At 45.8% G+C, this 17,753-nt stretch overlaps 1 protein-coding gene across 2 annotated transcripts in view; it reads left to right on the top strand.

The window, feature by feature from the left end:
- Positions 1–17,753, top strand: part of ITGA9 (integrin subunit alpha 9) — a 332,491-nt gene that overhangs the window by 89,365 nt on the left and 225,373 nt on the right. The window lies entirely within an intron of this gene.

Genomic DNA, 17,753 nt, shown 5'->3' with positions numbered 1-17,753 from the left:
AGTGATGCTGGATCACACTGTACCTGATGCCTTTCTCTGTGGACCACTACATGTTAGCTTGTAGTCACAGTTAAGGCATTTTAAAATTGGTTGGACTAGATTTTTCTCCCTTGATTACTTTCTATTTATTTTAGGAGTGCATTTTTTGGCCTTTCTCCCCTCTCACTCTAAATAAACTTTCAAATGTTTTTCTCCTCTTGAAATTGTTTGTTAAATACACTTTGCTGCTAATTCAGGAGGCCAGGCTTTGCTTAGCTACAGAGTGGCCCCTATGCAGGCAGGCTCTGGCAGGATGGGGGTCCTGGTAGTGCCCAATGCTGCAGGAATGGCCAGCCACTGACCCAGAGGTAGAGTCAGAGAGCACAGGCTCTGCAAGGACCCACAGGACCCAGGCCATGGTGGGTGAAATGAATGTGAGTTTTGGAGCCACACAGACCTGGTTTATGTCTAGACCAAATGAGTACTTTTACCTCTCTGTGTCTCAGTTTCTGCATCTCTAAAATGGGCACAGTGATATTTACCTTGAAAGGTGGTCATAAGAATTAAACATTACATGATGAATATACTTAAAGGACCTTGCATGGAGTCGGACACATAGCAGGCACTCAGCATTATTACTATTTGGTTGAGCCATACGTAATTGCCAAAATTCTAACATTCTTGACTTACAAAAATGGCAATTTCATGTAGCTCAACCTACTATTATTAGCTAGTGGCTTTCTGGACAATAGTAAAAATAGTCTACAGATTGGAGGTGAGGTGTCATTCTGTTCGTGTGTTGTTAGTGCCAGAGCAGGAGAATAACAGCTGCTTCTAGACTCTTCTGGATTGTACATAGAGAAATGCCCCACACGTCCACGGTACTTGGTCTGGCCCAGAGCTCTTGGGTCCTTGCCCCTGAGATGCTTTTCCATGAGGTTGGGTCACATGTCCTGCCAGGACTCATGCTGGGACCTGCCCAGACCAGCTGCCCTAAGGCCCCGGGTGAAGGCCATTTTTAAAGCAGTTCATGCTGCTGTTAAGCCAACCAGCCACCCGTCCCTCTGGGTCTTAGATTACCTTGGGGGTGTGAGGCTGCCCCAGACAGGCTCACGTCCAAAGTGCCAGGCCTTTAAGTGCCTGTGCTTGGTGTCTCCAGACTTCCTGGAGGCAGGGCTTCTCCCCTTGGGTGTGTTCATACTGGGTCTCTTACAAATGCTTTCCTTCAGGGCTGTTTGTGACTTCTTGCTTTGGCTCAGAGATTGCTCTTCATGTGTAACTGTCAGGGGTCCAACAGTGCACGGGATATACTTATACTAAAAATTACTTGTTTATCTGAAATTCAGATTTAACTGGGCATCCTGTTGGAAGACTCAGCCTTACCGATATCCTTCCACCACACAGTGGCACCTCTCCATTCCATCAAAACATGGCTGACAAGAAGTGAGACTGAGATGGTGCGCAGAAAAGTGTTTGGAGGCTGAGGCTGGGGCTCAGGAGCGCAGAGCAGGCGCAGATCTTTATGTGACTATTTGGGTCATTTTAGGGAAGAGCAAGAGAGCAGGCTTTCAGTGAACTTGAACCTAGAGAAATTTGGATATAGTTATTGCTTGGCTGTTTTCTCCTGCAAGGAGGTAGGGTGGCGGGTTACATCAGAAAGGCACAAGCTCCAAGGCCTTTATGCTTCAAGAGGCAGCGTCCCTGTGAAGCGGTGCTCAAGGGGACTGATAATTTATAGGTACGAGGAAAGTTTTTTTCTGCTGGGTATTGTCTGGACCTTAGCAGGGGACCCTGGTGAATGGCAGAGGGAGCCAGTGAGGGTGAACGCTAGTGAGCCGGCTGGCTGACTGCAGCGTGGCCCAGTTGGCCTGACCTGTGGTTTCTCTGGTTGTGGGAAAACAGCTGCGGAGGCAGCGTCTCTTGTGGGGCCGAGGCAGGGAGCAAGGCTTGGGTGAGGGAGTGGCCGCCTGGCTGCCTCCTGGAGCAGGGCCTGGGGACTGGGAGCTGGTCGTCAGGGCGTGAGAGCACGGCGCAGCCTCTGCAGCAAGTGGGGCCTTCTCGGTGGAGCTGGCTGTCGGCTTTATAGACAGCGCAGGAGGATACCTAGCAGCGTTCTGGCTTATCGCACACCATATGGCTAGCAGACAGTGAGGCAGGCACTAGGGGCTGGGTGTGTTTTGTTTAGGCTATCTTTAGGGTTTTTTTTTTCTTTAAGCCTATTCCAATCCTTTTTTTTTTTTTTTCCTCTTTTTTTCCCTAGAAGTTTTCATTCCATATATGGTGATCAGTATCTCTATTCTACAGGACTGCTTGGGCTCACACCTGCCTCCCAGGCTAGCTGTGTTGTCCGATGCTTTGTTCCGATCACGGCCCTGGGAGGGCCTCCAGGAGGGTGTAGAATTTTGTGATAAGCCCCATCCTCCTGGGGTGCTAGGTCCATTCTCAATCACCATAGTCAGCAGAGCTGAGACAGTTCCAGCTGCTTCCTTGGCCTCTGCCTCAGAGTCCGCATGCCCCAATTTATCTCCCCTTATCCCCCAAGCCAGCCCAGTTTTGGGGATGGGCCCCCTTCTACCAGTGAAGTGGGCTGGAAACCTCTTGTGGATTTCTGTGGTCACAGGTGAGAGCACACACACCTCCCTTCAGCCTCAAGGCTCTCTACCACTTGGCCTCAGTCTACCTTTCTAGCCTCATCTTCTGCCCCACCTCACATTTTCCCTGGGCTCTTGTCAAGGTGAACTGACCCCTTTTGTCTTGGAACGTGCCTCTCACGCTGCCCTGCCTTGGTTCTTGTGCTCACCTCAGCATCTTCGGCCCTTCAGTCATCAGAGACCAGCTTTTGTCATATCGACGTACAACCACGTACTACCTGCATGTATTTTGCATTTTGTTTTGTCTTAAACACGCACCTCCTGCAGTATTTTATTTCATATTTTTTCTTTAAACCAGCACACTTTTTGCCTCAAATAAAGTAATTTAAAACAGAAACTTTGTACTCTCCTCTAAGCAGAAAACTGATGATCGCATGCCAAAATAGAAAGTAACCGTAAAAATAAATGCATTGAAGACACAACAATATCCTTGAATTCGAACGGGATTTCCCTGTTTGCCAAGGTCTTTGAAGAAGTGGCCACTCTTCCTGTGTGTGACAAGGGGAAATTAGGGAGGGCTGGGGAGGTAGTAAAGACCTAATGGTACCGAAGTGAACTTTCTCCGTGGCGCGGTGAGGACTGCAGGGGTATTGACCGGGGATAACTTGCCAGATACCCGGGTCCTTTTATAGAGCAATGCCATGTGCCATGGAAAACCATGTCCTGAGCTCCGTCTGGGGAGCCCTGGCCAGGCTGTGCTTTCATGGGATGTGCCTCACCCCTCTTGCATGCTGAAGGTCTGTCTGTTCTTCAAGGCTCAGTCAGTCCACAGGTCTTAAATGTCCTTAGGTAGTCACGTCCTTGGCCCTGGGGATGCCACCATCAGCTTCCTGTCTTTCCCATGCTGCCTGGCTTCTGTTTTGGGGATGATAGGCACAAAATATATACTCGTCAAACCAAACCTTGTTAATGACCAATTAGGTCAGCTGGGGTGTGGGATCACAGGGAGCATTTGATCAGGGTGGGGCCTGCTTCCCTCTCTGTGGACCTGAAGCTGGGAAGTGATGGTGTGAGATGATGGCGAAGAGAGTTGGGATGCACGGCTCACGCTGAAGAAAAATACGAGAGCCCTGTCATTGCTGCATTGTTTTCTGGTTTATAAGTGTTGCCCTGGATGGCGACTGTGCTCCATCCGCAAGTCCTGCCCAATACCTTGAGAAAGGTGGCCCTTTGTGAGGTCAGGTGCTCATGTGTGACAGGCAAACAAGTAGCCTTTTCAGGAGCTGGGAAACCAAGGCGAGTTCTGAGTCTACACAGGGACAGTGGAGAAGCCCAGGCGAGGCTGAGTACAGGGTCACTTGCCTCATTCCCAACTATGAGGATCAGTGACACCCTCTAGAGGCCTTAAGAAAAGCTTTGGTGAGCAAAACCATGTGTCGGACACTGTCAAGAGAGCCAACTGTAAGGATTAATGTATAAAGGGAAAAAACCCGCTCCATACCAGACAGGGGAATATACAAGCGCATTGGCTTTTCTGAGTGGCTGCAGGTGTTCATGAGACCGTTCTTCTATGTTGCTGGAGGATTTTTCAAGGAAGCCTGAACCTTAAGTTACTGCAGCTCCTTTGTCACTTGTGGCGACAGATGCTCATCCTGGCAAAGGGCCGGGCATCACCCTTACCACATCTCCTCAGAGGCCACACCTTGGGCTCTGCCCAGGTCTTCTCATTTGTTCCCATTTTCACATCCAAGAAGATGCCTTCAGACCAAGCTCCAGTCACTGATAAGCTGTGAGTTTGCGCAGTGTTTGGATCCATCAAATGCAGTTTTCAGAGGTGTGAGAGGCTTTTAATTTAAGAAGTGAATAGTTAAGGAAGGGAGATTAATTTGTAGTATATGAGAATTCTGTGTGAGGAAGAGGAGAACAGAAAACAGCAAAGTTTCCTTTTTTATCTAGAAAATAACATGCTAAATCTGTTGGTCATCTTGATAAATAAAAGAAATAACTAAAAAAAAAAAGGTATAAGTTTTGGGAAAGGGGAATGCAGACCTTAGATGTAGGAAGTTATCTTCAAATTTTGAGGGGGTTGTTAGTATATGCACATAATAGACATTTTTAAAACTACTAAGTGGTATACAAAGAAATGACATCTCTCAGCTACCTGTTTCTCTGCCAAAGGCAGCCATGGTTCCAATTTCTTGTGTGTCTTTCAAGAACTTGTGAATAAATACACAAAGCTGTGTGTGTGCACCCCTTTTGTTTTACACAAATGGCAGCATGCTGTGGCACACGGTCGTGCAGCTTGCTTTTTTCTTTTAAAATGCTCGATGGCATAATGGATAAACAGATATTGGTAAATCCATACAATGGAATACTACTCAGCAATAACAAAGAATGAGCTACTGATATACACAATAACATGGGTGACTCTCAAAAGCATTATGCCAAGTGAAAGAAGCCAGACACAAAAGGCTACTAGCATAATGATTCCATTTATATGACATTCTGGAAAAGGCCAACTAAAGACACAGAAAGCAGATCAGTGGTTTCCAGGGGCCAGGAATTAGAGGGGGAGAGGGAGGTGGCAATTGCCTACATAGAGGCATGAGGGAACTTTTTGGGGTGATGAACAGATTGTAGATCATGATTGTGGTGATGGTTATATGAGTGAATATGTTTATTAAAGCTCATCAAAGTGTACACTTAAAACTAGTGAATGTTTTATACATAAATTTATTTCAATCAAACCTTTTTTTTTTTTTGGTGAGGAAGATTGGCCCTGAGCTCACATTTGTTGCCAGTCTTCCTTTTTTTTTTTTTTGCTTGAGAAAGATTGTTCCTGAGCTAACATCCATGCCAGTCTTCCCCCATTTTGTATGTAGGATGCCGCCACAGCATGGCTTGATCAGTGGTGTGTGGGTCTGCACCTGGGATCTGAACCCGTGAAACCCAGGCCACCGGAGCAGAGCATGCAAACTTCACTACACCACCAGGCTGGCCCCCAAACTTATTTTTTAAATGTATGTTGGAGGCCATTCCATATTGGTACATGTGGTTTCCCTGTTCTTTTTTGTGTCTGTATGGTCTTCTGTGGAAAGGCTATCCCTTGATTTATTTAACCTGTGCAGGGGATAGTCCAGATGTCAGCTCCAAGCTGACTTCACCTGGAGTTTGTGTACTAGCAATCTCAGTTTGCTTCTCAAGAAGTGGTTCAGGGTCCCTTTTTGGAAGACCTTCAACATGCCTTGGGAAGGGCGATAGCCCTTAAACACGAATGGAATGTCCCCTCCTGCAGTCAGCTCCTCTTCCCTGACTCAGTCCTGTAGTGTCTTGGTCGAGGGTTTGTTAGGACCCCTGAAGAGGGCAGATGGAGGGGCCCTGGTGGTCCCTGAGGTGGCCTTGGACATGTGTCCTGCAGAGGACCAGTGTCTCAGCCGTGGCACGTCCAAGGAAAACTGGGGAGACTTTTTTTCATTCCTGCAGTCCTTTCATTCCTGCAGAGCCTTTGGTAGGCTCTCTTTGTGGGTGGCACAGGTGGCCTGAATATGTGCTAAAGCCATGCTGGACAGTAGGGCAGAGGAAGAGGGAAGACTGAGATGAGTAGAAAAGATGTGTGGGAAGCCACCATAATCGTCCAGCTCAGCTATAAAGCTGCTCACGCGACCTGCTCTGGTCACATGGATGTCACTAAGTGACTGGGAGTCTTGGCTTTGGAGACCACGCTTGAAGTCAACCCGCTGAGTGTGGGTTGCTTTGAGCTCATCCTCTGGGAGGCCATGTTGTGCATAGCTGGAGAGCAAACTGAGGAGGAACCAAGGATGGAAGTGGTGTGGTGAAGGTTCCACATGGGTGTCGATGTCTTCCTTGAGTGCCACTTGGCCACTGTTTTCTTTTTTGGGTGGAATGAAGGGTTCTTAGTCTTCTGCATTGAGACAGTGCCACAGGAGACATTATGATTATTGAAGGCAGGTGCAGTGATTCTAATCCAGTGGCTTTGCCCACCTCAAATCCTTTTTTGAAATGAGGCTGATATAAATAAACGTAGAGTCATGGCATTGGCATTTTACTGGTTTTATCATAGGCTTATCCCAATTGTTGTGGGTGAAGTTTTCATTCTAAGAGGGAACTTTCTGTTTCTAGTTATCTCCTTGCTCTGGGTTTACCTGTTGATGTCTGTATAACACCAGTATTCTCTGGAAGTCACACAAGATAATGAGTTCTATCTCCCTGATTTTGTCTTTATATTTGAGATGTGATTATAATGGATTACAGAGATTTTCTTTCCTTCTCAAACCTAGAACTTACATATTCATTATAAGAGTGATTCCCTTCAAAGTAGTCATCTTTTAGGAGTTCCTCTTTTGGAATTTCCTCTGGGGTTTATTCACTTTTTTAAAGATTGAGATATACTTGACATATAACATTATATTAGTTTCAGGTGTACAACATAACAATTTGACATATGTGTATATTGCAGAACGATCACCATAATAGTCTAGTCAGCATCCTTCACCACACATAGTTATCAGTTTTTCTTTCTTGTGATGAGAAATTTTAAGATCTACTCTTAGCAACTTTGAAATATACAATACAGTATTATAACTATAGTCACCACACTGTACATTACATCCCAGGACTTATTTATTTTATAACTGGAAGTTGTAACCATTTTTGCCCACCCCCCACTCACCAATCTGTTCTATCTATGAGTTTGTTTTTTTAAGGTTCTGCATATAAGTGAGGTGGTATTTGTCTTTCTCTGTCTGACTTATTTCACTTAGCATAATGCCCTCAAGGTCCATCCATGTTGTCACAAATGACAGGATTTCCTTCTTTTTATGGCTGAATAATATTCCATTGTACATATATACCGATTGTCTTTATCCATTCATCTATCAGTGGACACTTAGGTTGCTTCCATGTCTCAGCTCTTGTAAATAACGCTGCAGTGAATATGGGGGTGCAGATATCTTTTTGGGGTTAGTGTTTTCGTTTTCTTCAGATAAATGCCCAGAAATGGAATTACTGGATCTTATGGTAGTTCTGTTTTTAAATATTTACTTTTAATAGTGGCAAACTTTGGGAGTTAATTTGAATTTTGGAAGCAGCCATATATCTCTACGATCCTCTCTAATAGGGAAAACATGAGGTGTGATAAATACAGAAATTAGTAGTAAAGAATTTAGTAATTAAATCCCTTTTGAAAGTGATTCTACCTAAGAAGAATTCCCACAATATTTGGAGTAATAATAATGGAAGCAGCAAACACTAATTGAGCATTTATTTAGTATGTGCCAGTCGTTGTTAGTTACTACTTTTAATCTTCATTTTCCCCTCAAACTAACGTGAGAGTTACTATTTTTATCCTCGTTTTACAGTTTAGAAAGACAAGATATAGAGGAGTTAAGGGGCTTGCTCAGTGCTCTACGGCTGACAAGTAGAAGAGGTGGGACTTGAACCCAGCGGGTCTGGTTCCCAAGGCTGGGCTCTTAACCACTACACTGTGACACCTCTCGTAAACATAAGCCACCACTAACTGAGTCCTTGTGTGCCAGGTCCTTTTCTAAGGGCTTTACGTGGATAAAGACGGTAACTTGACCAAGGTTGCAAAACTGGTTGGAAGCTTTACTGGGATAAGCATGTGGCCTCCAGAGGTGGCAACTTTTGATGAATACTTTCTGGAGCAATGGTGTGCTGGTAATGTGTAACAACCAGCTCTCTTGGGGGAAAACCTGATTTACAGCATTTTGCTAGTTCCCCTGGTGTAAATATTCCCACCAAAGCTGATTACACGCTACCAATGGGACATCACTGAATGTGGAGTTAGGAAGACATATGCAGTACCACACTATTGTATAGTATCTCCACCATACATTAGAGAATACAGCAGATCTGAATAACCTCAAGAACATAAATGATAGTGAAGTATAATAAAAGTGATGAGTTTTGAGTATTTATTACCTTTATCTTAATGTAATTTATTTGATTGTAAGTTTATGCAATTTAACTTGAATAATGGCTGTTTTAACCACTGGCTCATAAACTTTCTGAAAATTTAACAGTTGGCTCTTGCAGGCTGGCTGCAGCGAGCTCCACTGGCTGTAACTACTGTATCTGTTGAGTTGATAAGTTGGTCATATTGCTCAAGTCATGCCTTACACACAGATGTTTGATTATCAGAGTCTTTTTTCTTCCTGTTTCCTCTGGCTTTTAAAATTGACAAATCATAGGAAAGTTAATTTGTGGGATCAGTTTAACCTCCGGCCACAGCTTTTATACCTTTATGTTTGGTTCAGAGGCACTCTGTATTTTGACTGAAGTTATTAGACGGTTTAATAGTTTCCATTTAAAATAATGGAAAAGCTTTTATTTAAATTTATTGAGCTCTTCATTCCTCACCCTCTATCCCTTGCATACGTGTTGAGATTCTGTTCAGCAACCCTCTACACACTAAAGAGTGATGAGCTGATTGTTGAGTTTGCTTGGAGGAGAGAAGGGGCCTGGTGAAGGGGAGGGATTACCTCCCATAGGACTGTCTGTGCCCTGGAAACCTCCTTGCTTTTGAGTCTGAGTTTGGTCCAGTCCCAGTTAGTGCAGGTTGGCTGGCTGCTGCTTGAGTCAGTCTTCAGCCCTTTGGTTTTCTTGCTTGGTGACTTGATCAAGTAGAACCTAAGGGCTGGTCTTGCCCTTTCTCACCAATTGCTCTCATCAGAAACAGCATATCAAGGTGGCCCAAATAATCATTTTCCTCGTCTTCTCTACTCCTTCCTGAGGCAACCATTCCCGGTTGTTGAGAATTCTCAGACCTAATAAGTGGGTCAAGAAACAACAGGCCTGGGAGCCACTCTGTAGAGTAGCTGATCCTTCAGTCTACCCTCAAGGCCACCTCAGCCAGGCCACACAGACTCCAGGTTTGGAGGGAGCTGTAGGTGTCTCTCCTCCCAAGTGGAGCATTTGTGTCTGAGACACATCCAGCTCCATGTGGAAGGGCCCACCGTGGCCTCTGAATGAAGATGGATGAGTCGGGTGGACTCATGCACGATGTTTTCCTGCAAAGGCAGCGGACCAAAGGGCCGGTTTGCTGGCCATCCGGTGTGTCTCTGTGGCTGGCCACAAGAGGCTGGAGGGAGTGGCGCAAGTCCAGACTGATAATGAAAGTCATGTGTTTGGGTGGGAACTGCAAGAAGGGGAAGCAGGGGGATGAGAGCTCCCTCTCGTGCTGTGCCTCACGTTAAGATAGGATGTAGATAAAAACATCCGTCACAGGATGATGACTGTGTCTGGGTAAGGGTAGCCGTGGGGGGTTCTGCCCAGAGAATTCCTCTTCTGAGGAAAGATTCTGAAGCAGTAAGTATTTGAAGGAGATGATTATAATAATAGGATGACTTGCTTCACCACCTCTCTCTGCTCCCTGGAGCAGAGGCAAGTTCCAGCGCCTGGGAAGGTGATAAATTGGGTCATTAGTAGGGCTTCCAGTACCATGGCATCTGCGAGCAGTTCCTAGTTCTCACTGATCTGTGAATACAACATAATACCCTTGCCTTTCACAGAGGCATCAGTTAGGAACTCCGTTCAACTGCCAGGAATCGAGACCTGACTACAGGGGCTTAAGCACATCAAGATGACCTTTTCTCATGTAATAAGCCTTCTGGAGGAAGAGAAATTGCTGGTGTTATTTCAGTGGCTCAAGGATGCAATTCTCTTGACTTTTCGCTTATTCAGGAAATATGATCGAGTGCCTACTGTGTCCTAGGCTGTGTGAGCCTGCAGCTCCATCTGTGAAAGACAGAAATCCTTGCCCTCTGGGAGCTTACATGTCAGTGGAGCAGACCCACAGTAGATATAATAAAGAAGTAACTTAAAGTGTGTTAGGTGACCAGGGCTACGGAAACAAAGAAAACAAACAGAGCGGGTGAAGCAGGTTGGGAGTGCAGGGTGGGAGTTAGGGTGACCTCATTGAGAAGGCAAGATTTGAGCAAAGACTGGAAGGAGCTGGGGAATTAGCTAAGTGGATTCCTGGAGGAAGTGTTCAGACAGGGTACTGAAGTGTTCAGTGTGTTTGAGGAGGAGCAGGGAGGCTGGTGTGGTAGCAGAATGGGAGGAGTGGAGGTCTGAGTGGCAGTGGCTGGTGTGCGTGGATCACATCAGGCCTCACAGGCCGTGGGAAGGACTTAGTCTTGATTCTGAGTGAGATGGGAGCCATCGAGGCGTCTGAGCAGAGCAGGGACATGGTCATACTCTCCACTTTAAAGTGAGGGCTCCTTACTTGAAAAGGACCCTTCTGGTTGCTGGGTTGAAATGGCCTGTGGAAGGTGGGATAGAAGCAGGGACATGATTAGGAGACTATTCGAGCATCCCGGGGAGAGAGGTTGGTGGCTCCCCGCCTGGGGTGATAGCGCTGGAGGTGGGGAGAAGTGGCTGAATTCTGCATACAGTTTGAAGGTGGATACTGAGGGTTTAGTTGTCAGGTATGAAGGAATGAGATGTCAAAGGTGACTCCAAGATTTTCAGCCTGAGTGACTGGAAGCATGGAGTTGTTGGTGTCGTCTTCAACTGGAATAGGGAAGGTTGCAGGTCAACCACGTATTAAGGGGAAGATCTGGAGTTCATTTGTCAACACACTGAGTTTGATTAGATGGCCTATTAGATGGTGGAGTGGGAGATGTGTATATACAAGTCTGCTGTTTAAGTAGAGTCTGAGTTGGAGGTATAAATTTGGGAGTTATCAGCAGATAGATTGTATTTAAAGTCATGAGGTTTGATGAGATCACCAAAGTGGTGAGAGAGAGAGAAGAGGACCAAGGACACGCCTAGTGGGCACTCCAACACTAGGAGCACCTTTTCCTCATAGTCCCAAGGTGGCTGCTGGGTTCTAGCCACCGTGTCTGCTTTACCTGCAGGAAGAAGGTAGAAGGGGAAGGCTCTTGCCATCTGATCTGAGGTCCCTTTAGAGAGCCTTCAATGACTTCTACTAACAACTCATCGACTATCCATGTCTTAAGGGAGGTTGGGAGATGTCAGTTTTAGCTGGACATCTTACAAACCCTAACAGTATAAAGCTTTGCTGTCCAGTAGAACTTTCTGTGATGGAAATGTGCTATGTCTACACTGTCCAATATGGTGGCCACTAACCACATAGGACTATTGAGACCTTGAAATGTAGCTAATGCCACTGAGGAATAGAATTTTTACTTTACTTTTAGTTAAGTTTAAACTTAACCACATGTGGCTAGTGGCTACCATATTGGACAGTGCAGATACTGAAGCTTGATTATTAGAGGAGGAGGAAGGATGAACACTGGGTAGGCAATTTGCAGATTCTGCTGCAAAAAAACACGGAGTCTTCACAGGACGTTGGCCATAGAAGTCAAGCCTCACAGCCAAATAGAAATATAATTAACTGGGTTGAAGTCAAGTTGACTGTTTCGGTTTGTACTCACAAACATTGACTGAAACCTGAGTTTCAAGAATGCCATAGAGCATAGTCTCTCTCTCCTGGGTTCTTTTGGAATGTTCACACACATATGTCTGTATGCACATACATGTGTCCATAGGCTGTATACAGTGAGGGGAAAGGAACAGTGTCAGGACCAGGAAACTTGGATGGTTCACCCTGAGGTGACCACTCAAAGAATGTTGCAATCTTGCATTCACCCTGAATCGCTCATTTAAAAAGTGTCACAATCTTGCATCTGGTGTTTTCTATTTTCTTCTCTGTGGCATGAAACTATATAAAAGGTGGCAGTGTAGAGGATGGAGATGGAATTACTGGGTCAAAGCAGGAGGGGGGGGGAAGGCATTTTAAGGGTTGAGACATACTGCAGAGCTGCCTTTCAGTATAGAAAGGCCCTCCTTCCTGATGCTCCCACTGGTACTGGGTGGAGAGATTCCTTTTCCACTCGGTATTTGTGAAGCACATGAGTTGAAGCACTCTCCCTGCTTGGGATGGCCTGGCCTGGGTAGGTCTGTGGTTAGCCACGTGGTTTTAGGCAAGTTACTCTAGTAGCTGGCCTCGGTTTCCTCTGCTGAAAATGGGAAGAAGACTACCGACTTCATAGTAGGGGTCCGGAGAACACTGGGCCCCTTTTCCCTTCTCCTCTACCCTGTACATGCTTTACTTAGCAACCTCTGTGTCTGAGTGGGTCAAGACAGCTTTCATAGATGTTTAGGGGAATTTTTTTTAATGATTAGAAGCAGATGGTGAAAAGAAGATAGAAATTATGGAGCAAATAGGAGATATATGTGGGAAGAGAAGAGGGCAAATGGTAACACAACTCTCCCAGTTGACATCTTCCTTCATCATCCGGAACAGAGCAAGTCAGAGCCACTGAGTTATCTTCATGAGCTGGTTTACAAGGGCGCCTACAACTTTAATGTGCACACTAGTCACCTGGGGCCTTGTTAAGTGCAGATCCTGATGCAGCAGGTCTGGGGTGAATTTCTCACAAGCTCCCCGGTGACGCTGATGCTTCTGGTCCATGGACCACACTCTGCAAAGCAAGGAGCTGGAAGAAATAGGTACCAAGAGTTACAGGTAATGAGTCAAAGGATGAAGATCATCAGCTGGCAGTTATCCAGGCTGAGTGGCCCTCCTGGGCCAGATGCTTCTGCCCTCACACTGATGGTCAGAGAGTTCCTTGTCAATGACGTGGAGCCTTAGTTTTAGTAGGAACACTCTGGCTTCCTCGTGACCTTGTGCGGCTTGCTGGCTCACACTGATGCTTGGTAATAGAGGGCATGCTCCTTACGGGAGGGCTGGCAGGCTGCAGTTTCTTCTACATTCACTCACTGTCTGTTCCTGGAAGGACAGTGTCATCAGCAGTCAACTTACTGAGCACGACTGACCTTTTCAGCCGTTCTGTTTAACTTCACTGGAGTGTGTCGGGCACAACCATGTCAGAAATGTATTTCTCTTCCCCAAAGATGAGGAACTTCTTGAAGTACAATCTCTTATTAAGCAGAATAGTTTAAAATGGTTTTTTCCTTCTCCTTTCCTTCGGTCTGCTCTCTTGGGGCAAACAGAATGAGAAGCCAACTTAGAGAGGACAGGGGTTCTTCCTGAATTTGTGAGAAAATGGTGGTCACATGAGTTTTCTTCCCTGGCAGGTGACAGTGGGGCACCAGCCTCCTGGGTGACCTCTGTTTTCGAGGATGGGGAATTTGCTGGTTGTAGTGAGTGTGGACGACAGAAAAGCTTCTATCATCAGGCAGCCAGGGAAGCCCCCACACTGAGGAAATCCACCCCTTCCAAGTGGCTGCCCGCAGGTGGCTTTTAGGGTCTTCTCATAAGACAGACCTAGGTCATTAAAGTGGGGCTAATCGTGGGCCCAAGAAACAGTCTACCCATATGTATCCCAGAAGTTTTGTGTGAAGAGGGTGACAGAAAATTGCTTCTTTTTCTAAATGCATTAGGGCTGTGTAAATAGAAGAAATTCAGTGGTAACAATAATTGCAATAATACCTATCTTTTAGTGGACATCTTCTATGTGCTAAGCGTTTTACATGCACATTTAATCCTTAGAAGAACCTAATGATATTATATATGTAAATTTTATATAATTATATACATATGTATATAAAAAAATAAAATCCCATTTTAGAGTTGGTGAATCTGAGATTTAGAGCATTTAATTTACTCAAGATCTCACAACTGGTCAGCAGCAAAGTCTTGGGTTTCAGTCCCATCTGGCAGCTAAATAGTTCTGCAGCCTTGAAGAAATGTGTAATCTTAACACTGGGCCCACAAGCAATGATGGGTGCTGTAATTATTATTAACAAGTCCATCTGAGGAAGTGGAAGCCCTGGTCTTGGAGGCCTGTGTCCGGGTGAATCGGCGCTGGGTTTCCCATGTTGGTTGGAGAACTTGATACACAGCTGCTCCTACATATGTGTGTCCATAGCTCATGTGCTGTGTGGCAGGAGAAAAGCTCAGGTGTGGGTCAGTGAGCCCAGAGCAGGGGAGAGGCCTGGGTAATGGAGGTTCTCTTTCCCTCTCTTTGATCTTCCCAGTCTTTTGGCCTCAATCGTGTAAAAAATAACTGTCATTTAAGCCTCTTTTGAGGAACTCAAGGTCTGGTTCGTGCATTCTGCCTAGGGGTGTGTCGGGTGCCAGGCTCTGCTGGGTGCAGGGAAGTGAAGGTGGAAGAGACCCAGGCCCACCCTTGAGAAGCTCAGATTGTTTCACACCTGAATTTGGGGCACTGTCTCACTTGGCCAGTGCTCAGCTTTGTCCCTCTCATCTGTCCTCTGTTTTCAGTTCACTTCTACACGCATCACTGATACAGTGACCTATGTCCAGGCATGCCCAGGACAGCCCTGGTTTACACCTGTTGTCCCAACATAGTCATTAATAGTTCCCCCTTTCACTCTCAAAGCATTCCAGTTTGGATGGTAAATGATGTGAGGCACTCCGCTTATTGAGCACCCACTGTGTGCCAGCCACTGTGCTGAGCCCTGGGGAGATGGAGACCAGCAAGACACAGCCCTGCCTCCAAGAAGCCCTGGGGAGATGACCAGGAAGACACAGCCCTGCCTCCAAGAATCCCTGGGTCTGCTGGGGCATCTGTTGTGAATGCTGCAACTTGGTGGGTCAGGCACGCCCGTTCTTCCATGTTCATTGCTGTTGGTCTTGTTGCTGCTTCCTTCCCACCACCTCTACCTGTGCCAACCTTGATTCCCTCTCCAGATTTTAGCTGTGAGGCTCCCTCTCTAGGGTAACTGCCCACCACCCTGATCCTCACCACCCTCCTTCCTCTCCCCCATTCCCCAGGTCGGCTGCAGGCCTTCTTCCTGCCTGTATTACTTGGTGTCTTAGTCTGCTTGGTCTGTCATACCACAGACTGGATGGCTCCAGGACAGTGAGCAATATATTTGTTGTGTAAGCCATCCAGTCCAAGATCAAGATGTTGGCATGTTTGGTCTCTTCCAAGGCCTCTGTCCTTGGCTTGCAGATGGCCATCTTCTCCTTGTGTCCTCCTGTGGTCCTCCCTCTGTACGTGGCTGTGTCCTAATATCCTCTTATTAGGAGCACCCTAGTCGTATTGGATTAGGGCCCACCCTAAAGACTCCATTTTACCCTAATTATCTCTTTAAAGGCCCTATCTCCAAATATGGTCACATTCTGAGGTGCCCGGGTTTAGAAATTCCACCTGTGAATTTTGGGGGACATAATTCAGCCTATAGCATTTTATCTTCTCTATTAGATTATCAACTCTTTTAGGGTAGGGAGCTTATGAACTTGGTACTGTGACCCTGGGCCATGCCTTATATGGAGTAGGGCGTCGAAAACACTTGTCAAATGATTGATTAGGTTTCAGTGTCATTTCTTCCCTACTTTCCATTCCAAAGGATGAGTAGAGTTCATGGACTGAACTTCAAAGGAGAGATTTTTTTTTTCCCTGATGTAATGAATCAAACTTTTCTGATCCTGGAAAGAATTTTGTGGATGAGACTGTATGAACACATGCATATAATATAACCATTTTGGGGTCATTTAAAAAAATAAGGAATTTCTTTCTGGGTAACCTCTCTCCTTGGGTCTTGGGTATAAACATAAAACAGGGAAAAGGCAAGGACAAGATATTTACTGCAGTGTTGGTATGAGGATAAAATGAGACCTTGCTTATAAAGTGCTAAGCTCAGCACGCTGGAAAATATGCAAACACAGACGTAAGAGTCTTCTATAAATCCACTGAGCTGGAATTTCCAAGCAGGTGTTCTCACTGCCTCTCTTTAGCCTTTTGTGATTTGGGGTTTTTTTTTGTTTCATACCAGAGACCCACCAGATGGTGACGGTGGAGTCACATGTACACTCTGTCCACTTGCCCTCCCAGATTACTTAACCTGCTTCAGGAGGAATGAGGGAGGGACCCAAACAATGTCAGGAAACGGTTCAAGGCTGTCTCTAAGAGACCACACAGACAGTTGCCCCATGTAGAAAGCCAGCTCTGTGGCTCACTGGGATGCTCATTGGCCTGGTGGCAAGAAGTTGATTTAGGTGAAGGGGACCCATGCCTAGGCCTCAAGACAGAGGTGCCTCCCTTCCTCTTCCAGGACAGGAGTGGTCCCCACGGTGGAAACTCTAGATCAGCATAGTCCTTTCAAAATGTAACACAGGCCACATATGTAATTGTAAATTTTTTAGCAACTATCTTGAAAAAGTTAAGAGGTAATATTAATTTTAATAACATATATTATTTAACCCAGTATGTCCAAAATGTTATCATTTCAACATGTAATCAATATAAAAGTTAATGGGATATTTATGTTCTTTTTTTGTACTAGGTCTTTGAAATAAAATATGTATTTTACCCACATTTTATGTGCTCATTAGGCACATGTGGGTAGTGGCCACCATGTTGGGCACTGCAGATCAAGAGTCAAACCTCATATTCACTTTGGAGGACCTTGGGATTGCTGCAGGGGGCCTGACTGTGAATTCATATATGTGAACGCATTTCCTTAATTAACTAATAGTAAAAAGTGCAGCTTCCATTGCCTGAGCTTCTGAGAAATATTTTAATATTACAAAGGTTGCCTTCATGCTATGATTAGGAAGCATGCTTCTGAGTCTCCTAAACTGGAGTTCCTGGAGCCCGAGTGTCCGTGAACCTGGTGTTGAGGGTCTGCAACATCTTTTCAGCATTTCGGAAAGCCTTGTGGGAGGCACAGTGACTGCCATTCAGCTGCTGACAATGTCAGCGCCATTGCTTTCTGCTGATGTATTAGTACAGTTTGCTGGTGATCCTGTGCTGATCAAAGTTTCTGCTTAGCTTCTGATCACATTGTAGGGATTCCTGGGGTCATGCTTATAGGAGGTAGGGCTGAGTATGGGTAAAGATGTTCTTGGGGCTAGACATGTTTCTAGTGTCTCTGCTCCTCACCCACAGGTGCAAGAACAGACCTTCCAGGGACTCATTTGTCAGCCCTGTTAACACGCAGGCTTTGGTGGTACAAAAGGTGGGTGAAGTGAGTGAGCACTATTGCTAGTTAAGTGCTTCCTGTGTTGAGGTCAGGATATAAACATTTCCTGTGTGCCACAAATAATGTTCCCCACCTGTAGTAATGCCTGGGAAATGCACCTTTGGCCTTCCTGTAGCTCCTCTGCCTACAGCTGCTCTGCTGGTGGGGTTCCTCCTATTCTCAGAGCAGAGAGGCATGAATAGGGCGCTGGGGGCCACTACA

The sequence above is a fragment of the Equus asinus genome, chromosome 21 (assembly GCF_041296235.1).
Source record: "Equus asinus isolate D_3611 breed Donkey chromosome 21, EquAss-T2T_v2, whole genome shotgun sequence".
In the NCBI taxonomy this organism is placed as follows: domain Eukaryota; kingdom Metazoa; phylum Chordata; class Mammalia; order Perissodactyla; family Equidae; genus Equus; species Equus asinus.
This window is presented reverse-complemented; position numbering and strand designations above follow the sequence as displayed.